Raw genomic sequence first — 16,208 nt, forward strand, 5'->3', positions numbered from 1 at the left:
TTTGCTGAACACCAAATCACTATACATAATGCAGTTTGAATACTATGCTGTTTTGGGATTTCTTCTGTCAGCTTAATCAGCTCATCATCTTTAACAGCCTCACACAAAGTTTCAGGAAAAGGGAAACTTGCCAATAAGTTCTTTGCCAACATGTAACATGTGTGGCCACTTTTTCATTTTCCTATGGAGTCTCTTGGGCCTCTGAGGTATCAGGAGCACAGTCTCTACCACCGGCCTTTCTGTCGGCATCCTAGCCCTTCTGGCTTACTCTCACAAGCCAGTTCCAAAGACTCATGAAACACAGGGCCAGACTCAGATAGAGCAGTGACCCCACTTCTGATACCAATTTCTGTCTTGGTCAACATTCTCAGTTGTAGTTCATCTACTGGTGAGATTATAATCCTTATGGCAATTACATCAACTCTGAACATTAATACCTGAGCTCTTCAGAGGACATTCTGTGTCTTACCATAACAGTGACCCATACAGAATTTATCTTCATTTTAGAAAATTATGCAATCTCCATACAAAACATGCTTGTAAAAACCTCAATACAGAAATCTGTAGAGCAAAAAGTCAGAATTTTTTTGTGTTCTCCTTTTCTCACTTTCCTTGTGAAACATAGTTGCCATCAACAATTTAGTGCCTTATTATTACAACCCAACACCTGCCCTTATGTCATTAAAAAATTATGAGCTGGCTTTGGTGGCAAGACACCTGCAGTACCTGAGACAGGAGAATTCAAGGCCAGGCTCAGCAACTTAACAAGACCCTCAGCAACTTAGTGAGACCTTGTTTCAAAATTTAAAAGTAAAATAGGCCTGGGATATAGCTCATAGCTTTAACACCTCCGGGTTAATTTTCAGTACAAAAAGTTGTAAATCGATTTATATATTCTGACTTGTGACTTGCTTTTTTTTCACTAACTTTTTTTTATGGTACTAAGAATTGAATCCAGGGGTATCTACTTACAAGCTACACCCCTAGCCCTACTTTTCTTTCTTTCTTTCTTTCTTTCTTTCTTTCTTTCTTTCTTTCTTTCTCTTAAGCCAGTGCGGCTGGCTTCGAACCTGTGCAATCCTCCTGTCTCCACCTCCCAAGCACGGGGATTATAAGCGTGCACCACCACGCCCGGCTTATTCTTTATTTTGAAACAGGGTTACACTGAGTTGCGGAGGGCATCACTAAGTAGCTGTGATCTCTAGTCTCAGCCTCCCAAGTACTAGGATTACAGCTGTGTGCCACCACACCCAGCTCACTCAGCTATTTTTTAAGCCTTTGTCATGTCATCTGTGTAGTCTTTTTGCATAGAGATAATAGTCAATACCGTGGACATGCTCTAACCAGTATCTTCTGCTCTCAATTCTTTATTGTTATAAAGAATGCCTTAGTTAGCATTCTCCTATACACCATTGTGCGCCTTGTGTTAAAATGTACCTAGAATTTGTTTTAATGAGATATTGTAAGATGGAGCAACTGCTTTTGAAAGAAGAGTCTTTTACTCAGTTACTAAAAGGCAGGGCCAGGCCAGGCCCGCAGGGCCACGTGGGAAGCACCAGGGCTGGCCAGAGGCAGAGGCAAGGGGCAGGCGCTGCGGGCCTTTCACTGCACTGAAGCAAGGGGCAGGCGCTGCGGGCCTTTCACTGCACTGAAGCAAGGGGCAGGCACTGCAGGCCTTTCGCCTTTCACTGCACTGGGGAGTTGTTCTGTGAGGGCATTTCCTTTTGGCTAGGAAGTTAAACACAGATGTTGAGGTTTGTGGTTGTAGGGTTTATAATATGATTTCCACATGTCTGTGAGAAGACAGGGATGGTATGGGTTTAAACAACTTTGGCTGTTAGTTTGGCCCATGCTTTTAGGATGCCGGTGCATTAGGTACAATATCAAGAATAACTTTTACATGGCTGCGTATGTTTTAGGCTGTATGGATTCCTAAAAGAGGGACTGTTCTGCTGGTGGGATTATGAGTTGATTCAGCATCCTGTGAATTGGTATAAAAATCTACATGTGTTGCTATGGCAAGATTTGTAAGGTTTACAAAGTTAAAAAGAGGTACATAAAAATATTGTAAACTTATATTTCTTTGTGTGTGTGGGTTTTTTTTTTTTTTTTTGTAGTACTGGGGATGGAACCCTTCTACCTTCAGGCTACACTCCCAGATCTATTTTATATTTTATTTGGAAACAGGGTCTCTTAAACTAGCGAGGCTGGCTTCGAACCTGCGCGATCCTCCCGTCTCCACCTCCCAAGCGCGGGGATGACAAGCGTGTGCCACCGCTCCTGGCCTCTTTGTGTGTTTTAAAGAGGCTCTATGGATACTGTGTGCACATATGCGCTGAATACTTTTGGTGCCACACATGAAATTGTTAAAGATAGTTTGTTGCCTTTAGTGAGTGGGACTTGTCTAGAGCATAAAGATAAACCATTCTTTTTGTATTTGTGTATATGTTAATTTTAGTAATCACACACTTATTTTTTGGTCAATACTGTTAAATTGCCTACTAAGCCAGGCATAGTGGTGCCCTCTTGTAATCCCAGCTCTTGGGAGGCTAAGACAGGAGGATCACACAGGTTCGAAGCCAGCCTCAGCTACTTAGTGAGGCTCTCAGCAACTTAGTGAGACCCTGTTTCCAAATAAAGTATAAAATAGGTCTGAGAGTATAGCTTGGAGGTAAGACAGCCTCTGGGTTTCACCCCCAGTACCACACACACACACACAAAAAAAAAAGAAAGAAAAAAGAAAAAAGAAAAAAATTGCCTTCTAAAACACCATTTTATTAAAATGTTTGGGCATACAAATTGAACATTAGTGATGCAAATTAATGTATTTAAGTACCATATATGTGTGTATATTATGTTATATATATTTTAAATATGAGAATGAAAACTTCCCAATAAATATTCGACATGTATGTGGGTTCTCCTTTTGTTGCTAATTTGTTAAAGCAGAAACCATATGAGGCACGTTGTGCCATTTATGGACTCTTCCTGCATCTTTAGGTTCTGTTCTAGAAGTCTTCTTACGCTGTTTGGCTCCCTTCGTAATCCTGGGATGTCGGCAGCATGGCCCTCTTGTATTTGTAGAGATGCTCATGGCTTCAGGAAGACTGGTGTGGTGACCGCTGCTGTAGACCTCACCCAGGGCCTTGCTGCCGGGTCGTTGGGCCATTCCTTTGCTTCCCTTGATTATCTGTCCCTTAGAGTGTTATCTTAAACTTCAGTGGTAATTAATTATTTTTAGTTGCTAAGAATCATTTTTTGTTCCCCAAGAAAAATAAACTAATGCCTATGCAGAAAGGTCTGATTATACTACTACACACTGTCAGAAGAATGGTAATATTTTATTTGAAAAGAGGACTTGTAGGACTCTTTATTTAAATAGTTTAGCAAGAATCTTTTTTTCTTTTTCTTATACTGGGGATTGAACCCAGGGACCGTCTCCCTCCATGCTCCACCCCAACCCTTTTTCTTTTTCCTTTTGAAACACGGTCTCACTAATTTACTGAGTCTGGCTTCAAATCCATGTTCTTCCTATCTCAGCCTCCCACGTACTGGGATCACAGACATGTACCACCATGCCCGCAACAAGTACCTTATCAGGGTAGAAAGATCAGTGGCTGGCCCCAGTGGTTTACATTTGGCTACACCACACATTTGAAGCCAAGTAATATTTAGGCTTTAGTTCATGTCATCTTTGCATTCCTTTAATGATATGTCCCAAAGACAGGACACAAAGGTGATAGGTTGTATTCTTGTGCAACTCTGAAAAATGTCTGAAAGCTTCTTTTTAGCAGCTTGTTATTATTTTATGAAATTTCAGTGATATATGATGAGATCTGATAGTTTACCTCAAAATAACAGTTATGTTTGGGTATAAGGAAAAATGGGAAAAAAATTAATGGCACTTAGCCTTTTCTTGAAACTTTGATTAAAAGTTAGGAGCTAGGAGCGGGTAAAGAGGAGCAATGTTGAATCAACCCAAGTCTTTAACACTGGTTCACATTTGTTTATTTTTATTTTATTTATTTATTTATTTTTGGTGGTACTGGGAGTGGAGCCCAGAGGCTTTCTACCTCCGGACTATACTCCCAGACCTTTTTTTTTAAATATTTTATTTGGAAACAGGGTCTCACTAAGTTGCTGAAAGCCTCACTAAGTAGCTGAGGCTGGCTTCGAACCCGTGCGAACCTCCTGTCTCAGCCTCCCAAGCGCGGGGATTACAAGCGTGCGCCACCACGCCCGGCGAACACTGGTTCACATTTGAAGAAGCCACTGCTTTTGCTTATGCTGGAGGACTTTATTGCTGAAAATCAGGCATTTATTAAGATGTTTTTAGATGCCACTTTATAAGGAGTGGCTATCTGGATTACTTGATGATTCTAGGAATAGAATTATTAACTATATTACTTTTTACTGTATCATATTTAGGTTCATTTAATAAAGTTTGATTATATTGGGCCACCTAGACAGTACACGTGTTTATTACCATGAGAAGCACGTGGAGAACACGTGCCTTATTTTAAGTGGTTGGAGAGGACTATAGCGTTCGCATCTTTGCTTTGATGAACTTTCCCCATAGGTTATTCGATGCCAACTTTTAGTTGGGTTGAAGAATCTGGTCACTCTCATGGCCTTATGGAAATGTTATTTGCTTTACAGTGATCCTCCTTATGTCGTGGTTTTCCAGGAATGCAGTGTGGCAAAAAGCTAGTAATCTACATGCCCTTTAAAAAAATCTGCCGGAGAGAGCTAGTGTCTCATTTGCTTGTGCAGTTTATAATGTGGCCGGCAGGTGGTGATCAAGTATAATGAAACCCACTTGTGGTTGAACATGGTCTATGCGAGAAAACACATTTTATTTTAAAAATATTTATTCAATTTTTAGTCAGTGTGCACAAACCGTAATGGAATTTTTCACTATGTTAAACTGTTTTTATGTGTGAATGCCACTAACACTATAAATAGTTTCTGGTCCTGAAATTGTTGGGTGTATTTGTCAAGAAGCCTTTCAGTACCTTTCCTTCTTAGGGAATCTTTATGTCCATCAGCATAAGTGTGGTTATGATTGCATGTATTAAAACATCCTTAAATACTACTCACAAAAGTAGTTGATTTCATTTAAGAACACTCCCCATGTGTTGGCAAAGGTCCGTTTTACGGCAGCACTGTGTACTAAGAATTGCTGTGGTCGTGGTCACGCTCTGTTCCTGTGTTCTCCAGCATCATAGCCACTGGTCGCAGGTGACCGCTGAGCACTTGGGATGTAGCAGCACAAATGTTCTCATTTTAATCCATGTAAGTAGTCCTGTGTGACTAGCCATCAGTGTATCGGCCAGTGCAGGTCTAGATCTGGGCCTTCCGCTGGGCATTTGTAACACCTGCCCTCCCACATGGAGAGCTGCCGGCCTGATCTCGGTCCAGGTGGCAACTCGGAGTAGGAATTGGGTGCTGGTGCGTATAACCCGCTCTGCCTCGAGGGCCCGTCTCCCGTGCGCTTGTGTGCAGTCCACAGGCCGCGCCCTTCTGGAGGATGAAGAAAGACCTGCCAGCAACATTTAGTCCTTCTTATGTTGATCAGTCTTGGCTTTCAGAGGATCTCTCCCCAACACTTAAGTTGTTAATTTTTTTCATCAATTAGTTTGGGTAGAACACTTAGTTTGTAACAATTCTGATTAATTTGTCATCGTTGATACACTTTCTGATGGACACTTAACCTTGAGGTGTGGGCATCAGAGTACTAAGTAAGTGAGAAGGGGAAACTGCTTAGGGTGCTCAGTAAAACACGACACTGTCATAAACGTAAACCTCTTTGCTACTCACTAACTCTCAACATTTCAGGTATTTACTCCAAGTCAAGGCCAAGTGGCAGCAATTCTGTAACTGAGATGGAAGAGTGGTGAAATTCATGGCGCTTTAGATTTCTTGTAGGAATACATTTTTTTCCCCCTAGTAAGTCAGATTTTTGACAAATTTAGTCACTTTTTCTTTTTATTTCTCTTTAATTGCTAAGACTTTTGTAATAGTATCTTTATTTCATGAATAAGTTTTATTTTGTCAAATAATATTAAACAGTTGTGATTGTTTATTTTTTCATATGTGTTTGGTACTGGGGTTTATACCCAGGGACATTCTACCTCTGAGCTCTAAAACACTGCCCCTGCTTCTGCTTATGTATTATTATTATTATTATTATTATTAATTATTTTAATATTAAAAAAATTTGAGCTGGGTACAGTGGTGCATGCCTGTACTCCCAATTCTTGGGAGACTGAGACAGAAGGATCGTAGGTTCGACAATAGCCTCAGCATCCTTGTGAGGCCCTTCACAACTTAGAGAGACAATATTTCAAAGTAAAAAAAAAAAAATAGGAATTGGGTTGTATTGTAGCTCAGAGGCAGATTATTTTTTGTGGTACTTAGAATTGATTCTACCTCTGAGCTACTCTTTCAGTCCTTTACTTTTTAAATTTGAAACAGAGTCCTACTTGCTGGGGCTGGCCTTGAACTTTTGATCCTCCTGTCTCAGCTTCTCAAGTACTGGGATTGTAGGCATATGCCACCATTCTCGCTTATCTTTTATTTTGAAAGAGGGTCTCACTAGGTTGCTGAGGACCTCGCTAAATTGCTGCGGCTGGCCTTGAACTTGTGGTTCTCCTTAAATGTTCCCAAGTACAGAGATTCTTCCCAATAATCACAAACATTGGAATGTACCACCATGCCAACTTGATTGTTAAATTATTAAATTTGGTGGTACAGGGGTTCCTGGAAACCCTTCTACCTCCAGGCTATACTCCAAGACCTATTTTTATATTTTTTAAATTTGGAAACAGGGTCTCACTAAGTAGCTGAGGCTGGCTTCGAACCTGAGTGATCCTCCTGTCTCCGCCTCCCAAAGCGCGGGCATTACAAGCGAGCGCCACCATGCCCGGCTATTTCTTACTTTAAAACAACACATTTAAGCCGGGCGTGGTGGCGCACGCTTGTAATCCTTGTGCTTGGGAGGCGGAGACAGGAGGATCGCACAGGTTTGAAGCCAGCCAGCCGCGCGCGCTGGCTTAGGAGACCCTGTTTACAAATAAAAACGTAAAAAAATAGGTCTGGGAGTGTAGCCCGGAGGTAGAAGGGCTTCCAGGAACCCCAGTACCACCAAAAATAAATAAATAAATAAATAAATAAATAAATAAATAAAGTAAGTAAGTAAGTAGGAAAGAAAGAAAGAAATAAGGAATATGGCTGGGTGTGTTGGCACACGCTTGTAATCCCCACTCTTGGGAAGCTGAGGCAGGAGGATCACAGGATCAAAGCCAACCTCAGCTACTTAGTGAGACTCTCTGCAACTTAGACCGTGTTTCCAAATAAAATATAAAATAGGTCTGCGAGTATTGGCCGGAGGTAGAAAGCCTCTGGGTTCCACCCCCAGTACCACCCCCCCCCAAAAAAAATATAAGGAATATGAAGTCTTAAAATACTTGTAGATCTGAAGTAAGTTTTTAGTTTTGTTAAGCATCTCGTTTTCATTTAGTTTTGTTTTCCTTTTTATTACTAATATAGCTTCCTCTGAAAAATTAACATATATGTATGAATCACAGAAGTCACTTTTTATATTCAGTGTTACTAATTTACTGATATTAAAATTGCTATTTATTTTTGTGCTTCACAAAACTTTTTAGCAGTTATACCCAAGGAAGACTCTTCTGCATGTGGGATATATAGTATTAACCTGTTGCTCAGATATATGAGAAGACATAAAATTTAAAGTTAGCACTAGTTTTAGTTATCGAATCACCTATATCTTTGAGTTATATTGTGGTACTGGGGACCGAACCCAGAGACATTCTACTTCTGAGCTCTATCCCCAGCCTTCTTTTCTTTTTTTTATTTTGAAACAGGGTCTCACTAAGTTGGGGAAGGCCTCACTAAGTAGCTGGGGCTATCTGCAAACCTGTGATCCTCCTGTCTTAAGCTCCCAAGGCCTGGGATTACAAGTGTGCGCCACCATGCTCGGCTCAGTTATATTACTCTTAATGTATTTTACAGCTGTGAAGCATAGGGAACAGGTAACAAGTGTATAAAATGCACATGTACTAAAAGACTAAGGAACAACAGTGGCACAGACATCTCTACACTTTCACCCTAGCCAAGGAACAGCTCTGGTATCCCACCAGCCCTCGGGTCCCCTCCTGCATTGACCTTCCCTTCTCGGTGTCAGTGACAATCCCTTCTTGGCGCCTTTCTCCTCCTCGTTTCCTCTTCATTGTTCCCTCTGCCAGCTTCTTCTTCCTCCCCCTATCCGCTTTCTCCCTCTTCTCTTCTCCTCATCCCTCTTCTCTCCCTTCCCTTGCTCTCTCCTCCTTCCCCTCTTTTTTCATGTTTTCTTCCTTTGGATATTGTTTTGAGATTTACTTTTAATATTAATAAATTTTTAACATAACATAAACACATTTTTAGATTTATTTATGTTAATAAGTATAGCTGATTCATTCTTCGTCTTGTGGTAAACTTAAAAAAATCCAAGTATACCGTATCCACAGCAGGACACACAAAGTATATGGCCGGCAAGACACATCAAAGTGCAAAGCTTGATGAAGTTGACAAAACAAAAACATCCATGAAGTCATCTTCCAGATCGAGGTGGGAGATACAGCCCGCTCTCCAGAGCGCGCCCTGGCTCACCCCGGCCGCTCTCCCTCCCCAGGGGAGGCCCTCTGCGCTCTGGCAGCGCAGATTAGCCTTCACTGTTCTGGGAAAGTATGCCCTCTTAGCCGGGCGTGGTGGCGCACGCTTGTAATCCCCGCGCTTGGGAGGCGGAGACAGGAGGATCGCGCAGGTTCGAAGCCAGCCGCGTGCGCTGGCTTAGGAGACCCTGTTTCCAAATAAAAATGTAAAAATAGGTCTGGGAGTGTAGCCCGGAGGTAGAAGGGCTTCCAGGAACCCCAGTACCACCAAAAAAAAAAAGAAAAAAAAAAAAAAAAAAGAAAGTATGCCCTCTTTTGTTTCTAGCTCCTTTTGTTCAACATTACATCATGAGGTTGCTTCATATTGTTGCATTTAGAAATGGCTGTTTTTATTACTATGTGAATACATCACAGCTTCTATATCTTCACTCTACTGTTGTTGGGCTGTTGGCCTGCTTCCAGTTTTTGTCTATTACAGATCTACTGTGGATATTCTTTAACATGCCTTTTAGTGCACACATGTCCACATTTTCTTGAGTGTTGATGTAGAAGTGTAATTGCAGTCTTAGACACTGCCAAAGGGTTTTCCAAGGTGGCTGTACTAATTCACATTCCCACTGGTAGGACATGAAAGTGCCTGTAGCTCCCATTCTGGCCAATACTTGGGTTGTCAGGTTTTTTTTTTTTTATTTTTTTTTATTTTAGCAATTCTGGCACGGTGGCTGTGTAGTTTTAATTTACATTTTCCTTCATGACTCTTTTGTGAAGTTCCTTTTAATCAAGTTTTTAACCATTTTTTTTTTTTTTGGTATATGAAAAAAAAATCACTTAGTTGGATGTTTTGGTGCATACCTGTAATCGCAGTTCTTGGGAGGTTGAGACAGTATTGCAGGTTTCAGGTCAGCCCCAGCAATTTAGCAAGGTACTCAGCAACATAGTGAGACCCTTTTCCAAAATAAAAAATAAAAGGGCTGGGGGTTTAGCTCAGAGTTAGAAAATGCCTGGGTTCAATCCCCAGTACAACAAAAAAATTGAAACTATTACCTCTCATTTCTCTGTTGATTAGCCTTTGTTTGGAATATCAGTTTTTTTGTTGTTATTAAATATGTATTTGACATTTATATGTATATGTCAAACATCTCTTTTTTACCTTTTCATTAGGGCCTTACTTCATTTTATGCAGGTAACAGGCTGCTTGAGGCTGAGGAGTACGTAAAGACCAGGGTTCTGCGCCTCGTAGTTCTGGAAGCTGGGAAGCCTGCTCTCAGCTCTGGTGTCCTACGGGGTCTTCTTGCCTTGCTGCCATCTGGTAGGAGGCAAGAGAGCATGTGAGAGAGAAGGGGAGATGAACTTGCCATTTTTAACATTTGTATTTTTTGTGGGGCTGGGGATTGAACCCAGGGATATTCTATTTCCCCAACCCTATTTTATTTTTTATTTTGGAACAAGGTCTCATTAAATTGCTGAGGCTGACTTTGAACCTGAGATCCTCCTGTCTCAGCCTCCCAAGTACTGGGATTACAGGCTTGTACCACCATGCCCAGCTCAGTGTGCCATTTTATAATGAATTCATTCCCATTACAACACCACCCATTTCTTGGAAATTGATAGTGCAACTTGACAAAAAATTCTAAAAGGATGTAGAAAATTTGAAGAATACTCTGAATTACTTCACCTAATTGATATATTTTTATTCACTTACTTATGGTGCTGGAGGTTGAGCCCAGGGGCATTCTACTTCTGGGCATGACAACCCAGACATATTTTTTAATTTAATTTTTTATTTGGAAATGGTCTCACTAAGTTGCTGATAACCTCACTGAGTTGCTGAGGCTGGCTTTGAACCTGTGATCCTCCTGTCTCAGCCTCCCAAGTACTAGGATTACCGGTGTGTGCCACCATGACTGGCTTCCTAATTGATACTTGTAAATACCCCGTCTAATAATTGCAGAATATACATTTGTTAAGTACATATGGGAAATTCTCCCACAGGTCATATCTGTGTCATAAAATAGTCTCAAAAGATTGTATGTTTTATAAGTTGGCTGGAGTTGGATAAGAAATCAACAATAATAGTATGCCCAGAAAATCTCTAAAATTATTATTTATTTATTTATTTATTTATTTTATTTTTTATTTTTTAATTTTTTATTGGTGCACTGTGTTCATACATCATAGTGGGATACAAACTTTTGTAGACATACATGCACACATCGCCCAGTCAGCCCCCACCCGATCCCCACCCCATTCTCTCCCCACCTCTCCCTCCCATGCTTGGCTTAGTGGTTGACATCTAGTATTATAGCAATTTATCCAAAATTGAAAATGATAATCTCACATAACAGTTTCATTTGTCTGATACCAAGCTTTTGATGACTTAAAGATAACATTTCAATATTTCTTTTTACTTTCTTTCTTACCAGAGAATATTTCTTTTTCTATTTTTTTAGGTGAAACTATCATATATTTATATATTTATTTTTCAGAAAAAAATCTATCCTAATATGGAAAATGGACTCTAGATACCCAAAACGATCTTGAAAAAGAACAAAGCTAGAAGATATATATTTTCTGATTTCAAACCATATAAAGCTACAATAATTGAAACAGTGTAGTAGTGTTCTAAAGGCAGATATATAAACCATTGGAGTTAAATAAAAGCCTAGAGCTAAATTCTTCCCTATATTGTCAAGTTATTTTTGACAAGGTTTCCACGAACATTTGGTGGTGGAAATAATAATCTTTTAACTAAATATTGTTGAAACATAATAATTACATGGAAAAGAATAAAGTTGGACCCTTACCTAATCCCATATACAAATATTAACTCAAAATAGATAAAAGACCTAAATATAAATCTTAAGACTATAAACTTTTAAGAGAAAATCTGGGTCATAAAACCTCACAACATTGAAATTGGCAGTGATTTCTTGGATATGATTTCAATGGCACAGGCAACAGAAGAGTATACAAACTCCCTAAAAAATAAAAAAAAAATTGTATATCCAAAGACAATGTAAATAGAGTTAACAGTTACTAATAGAATGGGATAAAATATTTCCAAATGCTATATCTGAAGGTAAATTAATATTCCAACTAGAAATCCTAAAAATTAACAACAATAAAGGCAAACAATACCATTTAGAGATAGGTAAAAGACTAACATAAATAATGAATCTCCACAGATAACCAATCTTAGTTGTCTGTTGGATGGAAACTCTTGTTTCTCTGGTTCTGGTGTGTGTTACCTATTTCTTCTTTGTAATTAATCTCTTTGAGTATTTTCTCTAGTGCTAGTTTTGAAGACATAAATTCCTTCATTTTCTGTTTGTCATGGAAGCTTCTTATTTCTCTATCTAATTTGATAGAAAGTTGCTGGGTAGGAAATTTTTGGCTGGAAGTTGTTTTCTTTCAGAGTTTGGAATATGTTACTCCAAGCCCTTCTGGCTCTCATGACTTGGTTTGGGAAGTCTGGAGTGATTCTAATTGGTTTGCCTCTGAATGTCACTTGGTCCTTTGTTTTTGTTGCCTTTAAGATTCTCTGCTTGGCTTCCACATTGGTCATTTTGACAATTATGTGGCGTGGGGATCCTCTTCTCCGATCCTGTCTAAAGGGAGTTCTGTAAGTTTCCTGGACCTGTGTATCAACCTCTTGCTCTATATTTGGAAAATTTTCTGCTATTACTTCCTTGAAGAGATTGTTGATCCCTTTGGTTTCACTTTCTTTTCCCTCCTCTATTCCAATTATTCTTAGGTTAGCTCTCTTAAAATGGGCCCATATTTCTTCAATATCGGATTCCTGCTGTCAGATATTTTTTCCTAGATTAGAAACTATGTGTTCATTTTTGGAATGATCATCTTCTAAGAGCGAGATTCTGTTCCCCATGTGGTCTAATCAGTTGTTCGTGCTTTGAATTGAGGCCTTTACTTCATTAATTGCATCCTTTATTTCTTTTTGGCTCTCTCTGAGTTCTTTTCGAAGCACCTCTATTATTTCTACAGTTATTTTCCTGATTTGATCTTCTAGAAATCTCTGATTTTCTGTTTTATCGGGTTCTGATGTTGTGGGGTTGTGGGCATTCATTGCTCCAGTATTATTCCTCTTTCCCATGATTTCAGAAGTTTGTGCCTTCTCTGGGTTCTTCCCTTGGGTCACTATGACTTCACTTAAGGTGTTCTGGATCTCGAGTCTGTAGTATCTCAGACCCCACTATTCCTTTACTGGGTTGTATCTCAGAGTCTCCGACCCAGGGAGTTGATAGAGGCTGCTTTAGACTGTGGGGGGTGCCAGGTTGCATGTTCTTCTATGGTGTGATATCTCTGCCACCGCCCCTCCCCCACTGGGTCAAGTCCCAGGGAGTACAGTACTGGGATTTCTCCTCTGTGGCCTGCAATTTGACTCACTGTTCTTGAGTACGCAGATGTAGCTGTACTGGATTCGGTGAATTCTCTGCTGCTGCCGCCGGTGGCAATATGGCGCCGCTGCTATGCCCTCGGCCATGAGGCTGGCGTATTTCTTCTTGGTTTTGATTTCCACTCTGAATCCCTGCAGCGTGTGCTGAGCTCAGCCACTGAGAGCTTTAGATTTTACCTGCGGCGAGAAATCCCACCTGGCTGTTCCGCAGCGGCTCACCTCGGCTTGCCGTCGCAGCGGCTCACCTCGGCTTGCCGTAGCCGTCCGGTGAAGTCGCCGCTGCCGCCGGCAGTATGGCGCTGCTGCCGTGGCCTCGGGCGTGAGGCCGGTGTATCTCCTCTGTGGCTCTGAGCTCTGTTCTCAGTCCGTTTTCTCTCTGGAGCCTGGTGATTTTTTTGTTTCTCTGCTGATGGTGTTTTCTGGCTATGAAAGGCGCTGATTTTGTGGTAATGGAGATTAATTGTTAGCGGGGTTCTTAAGCCCCACTTTTCTCGGTCGCCATCTTCCCGGAAGTCCTAAAATTGTTTTTTTAAAAACTCACTTCTGTGTAATCCATTGGGCAGGGAAGAAATGATAAGGGAAATTAGAACATATTTTAAATCAAAAGATAAAGAAAAAGCAACATATCAAAATTTGTAGGCTGTAACTAGAGCTGTGCTTACAGGGAAATTAAGAGTTTTTGTTACTTAGGAAATAAAAAAGACATCTAAAATCAGTGATCAAAGCCATTGGAAACTGGAAAAGTCAGCAAAATGGGCCCAATTTCAACAAAGGAGGAAAATAAAATAGATATAAGTGGCAATCAATACAACAGAAAACAGTAAAGTGAATGGGAACCAAAACAGATATTTTTGAAAAGATTGGTTAAGAATAAAAAGAAGAGAAATGCATGGACAAATATGGAAATCTATAGTATTGTAATTTTGGATCATAACTCCATTTTTATTTTACAGGATTAAAAAGACATGCATAAAGTAATTATCAATACATGTTAATGGGTACGTGACAAAAGTAACAGAGTGGGAAGGATGGAGCTATAAAAGAGTAGAGATTTTGTATGTGATTGAAGTTGAGAACAGATTGTTATAACTTTAGGATTTTAAGTTTAATCTCCATGGTAATCACAAAGAACTTGCACAAAAGGCAATGAGAACGGAGTTAAAATGTATCACTAGCAAAAAACAACTCAACAGAAAGGAAGGCAGTCCAGGAAGAAACCAGTGGGATTAAAGGTAGACGACACACAGAAACAACAACAGAATCAAAATGGCAAAAGTAAGTCCTTTTCTACCAGTAATCACTTTAAATGTAAGTGGATCAAACATCCCAAATAAAATGACATAGATTGGTAGGATGGATTAAAACAACAGCAAAAACAACAAGAGGACCCAACTGTGTGCTGTCTACAGGAGATTATATCTGATGACATACATGGTTGAAGGCGAAAAGATGGAAGATGATATATCGTGCAAGTAAATAGAATCAAAAGAAAGCAGGGTGACTACTAATATAAGATAAAATGAACGTTAAAAACTTCCAAACTAAAATAAAAAAAAACCCAAACAAACTTCCAAGGGAGCTGGGCATCGTGGTGCACACTTGTAATCCCAGCATTCAGGAGGCTGAGAAAAATGTATATTTTTTAGCATTGGAGTAACCATTACTCCTGCAGTGGCCCATTTCTTTGATGCTCATTCTGATGTTATCTGTAAGTTACCGGATGTTCTGGGTTCTGTGACTCTAAAGAAAGATCACTGATTAGGATTACTTGTGACTAAGGTTTTTCTTGTTCCTTTTACCTCTAGTAGCTTATTCTAATCGTTACTCTCTTAATTATTTAGGTATAGCTTTGCTTTAGAATTTAGAATGCCAGGCAAAGGTAAAGAAAACAAAGCAAGTCTGCAAATAACAATGTTCACAGGACAACTGAACTTATGCACTTTAGCAGCATATTCATAAGAGGCAGGAGGTGCAGGCAATCTAAATGTCTTATCTACAGATGAATGCAGAAGCAAAATGTGGCATGTACTATACAGTAGCCCTGAAAAAGGAAGATCCTGTCACGTGTGACACATGAATAAATGTTAAGGCTGTCCTAAGTGAAATAAGCTAGGCACAAGAAAGCAAATGCTGTATGGTTCTACTTATGTGAATTTTCTAAAGTCACATTCATAGAAACAAAGTCAACTGACAGAGGTTAAGGGAGCAGGGAGTATGGAGTTGTCGCCTGGTGTGCAAAGTCTCAGTTTTGTGAGTTGAAATCTGGAGATAAATGGTGGAGATGATTGCACAACCATGTAAATATACTTAGTATCACTAGGCCATGTCCCTCTTTCAAAATAAAAGAACAAAATAGGGCTGGAGGTGTGGCTCAGAGGTAGAGTGCCCCTTGGTTCCTACCCCAGTAAAATACACACACACACACACACACACACACACACACTCACACACACTCACACACTCAAACACACACATGTTACAATTGCAGATTTTTATGTTGTATTTTATCAGTTAAAAACTTAAAAAGATTTAAAAGAGAAAACATTAACAATATCAGGGTTTTAGTCTTTTTATTATTTTTAAATTTATTATTATTATTATTATTATTATTATTATTATTATTGTATTTTTTGGTGGTACTGGGGTTCCTGGAAACCCTTCTACCTCCGGGCTACACACCCAGCCACCTATTTTTTATAATTTTATTTGGAAACAGGGTCTCTGAAGCCAGCAAGGCTGGCTTTGAATCTGCGCGATCCTCCTGTCTCTGCCTCCCAAGCGCAGGGATTATAAGCGTGCGCCACCACGCCCAGCTCAATATCAGGATTTTAAAAGAGGCTTGACAGAGATCCTACAGGTGTTACGAGAGTATTTTATTTATTTTTTTTTATTTTTTTATTTTTTTGGTGGTACTGGGGATGGAACCCAGGGGCCTTCTACCTCTGAGCTATACTCCCAGACCTATTTTATATTTTATTTGGAAGCAAGGTCTCTTAAACCAGTGGAGGCTGGCTTTAAACCAGCTTGATCCTCCTGTCTGAGCCTCCAAAGCTCCGGATTACAAGTGTGAGCCACCACGCCCAACTGAGAATATATATATATATATATATATATATATA

At 39.9% G+C, this 16,208-nt stretch overlaps 1 protein-coding gene across 1 annotated transcript in view; it reads left to right on the top strand.

The window, feature by feature from the left end:
* The window catches only part of CEP112 (centrosomal protein 112), a gene marked incomplete at both ends in the record, with an annotated part of 477,771 nt that overhangs the window by 15,161 nt on the left and 446,402 nt on the right, over window positions 1–16,208 (top strand). The gene's annotated exons all lie outside the window — the stretch shown is intronic.

The sequence above is a fragment of the Muscardinus avellanarius genome, assembly GCF_963383645.1.
Source record: "Muscardinus avellanarius genome assembly, chromosome: 16".
NCBI classification, from domain to species: domain Eukaryota; kingdom Metazoa; phylum Chordata; class Mammalia; order Rodentia; family Gliridae; genus Muscardinus; species Muscardinus avellanarius.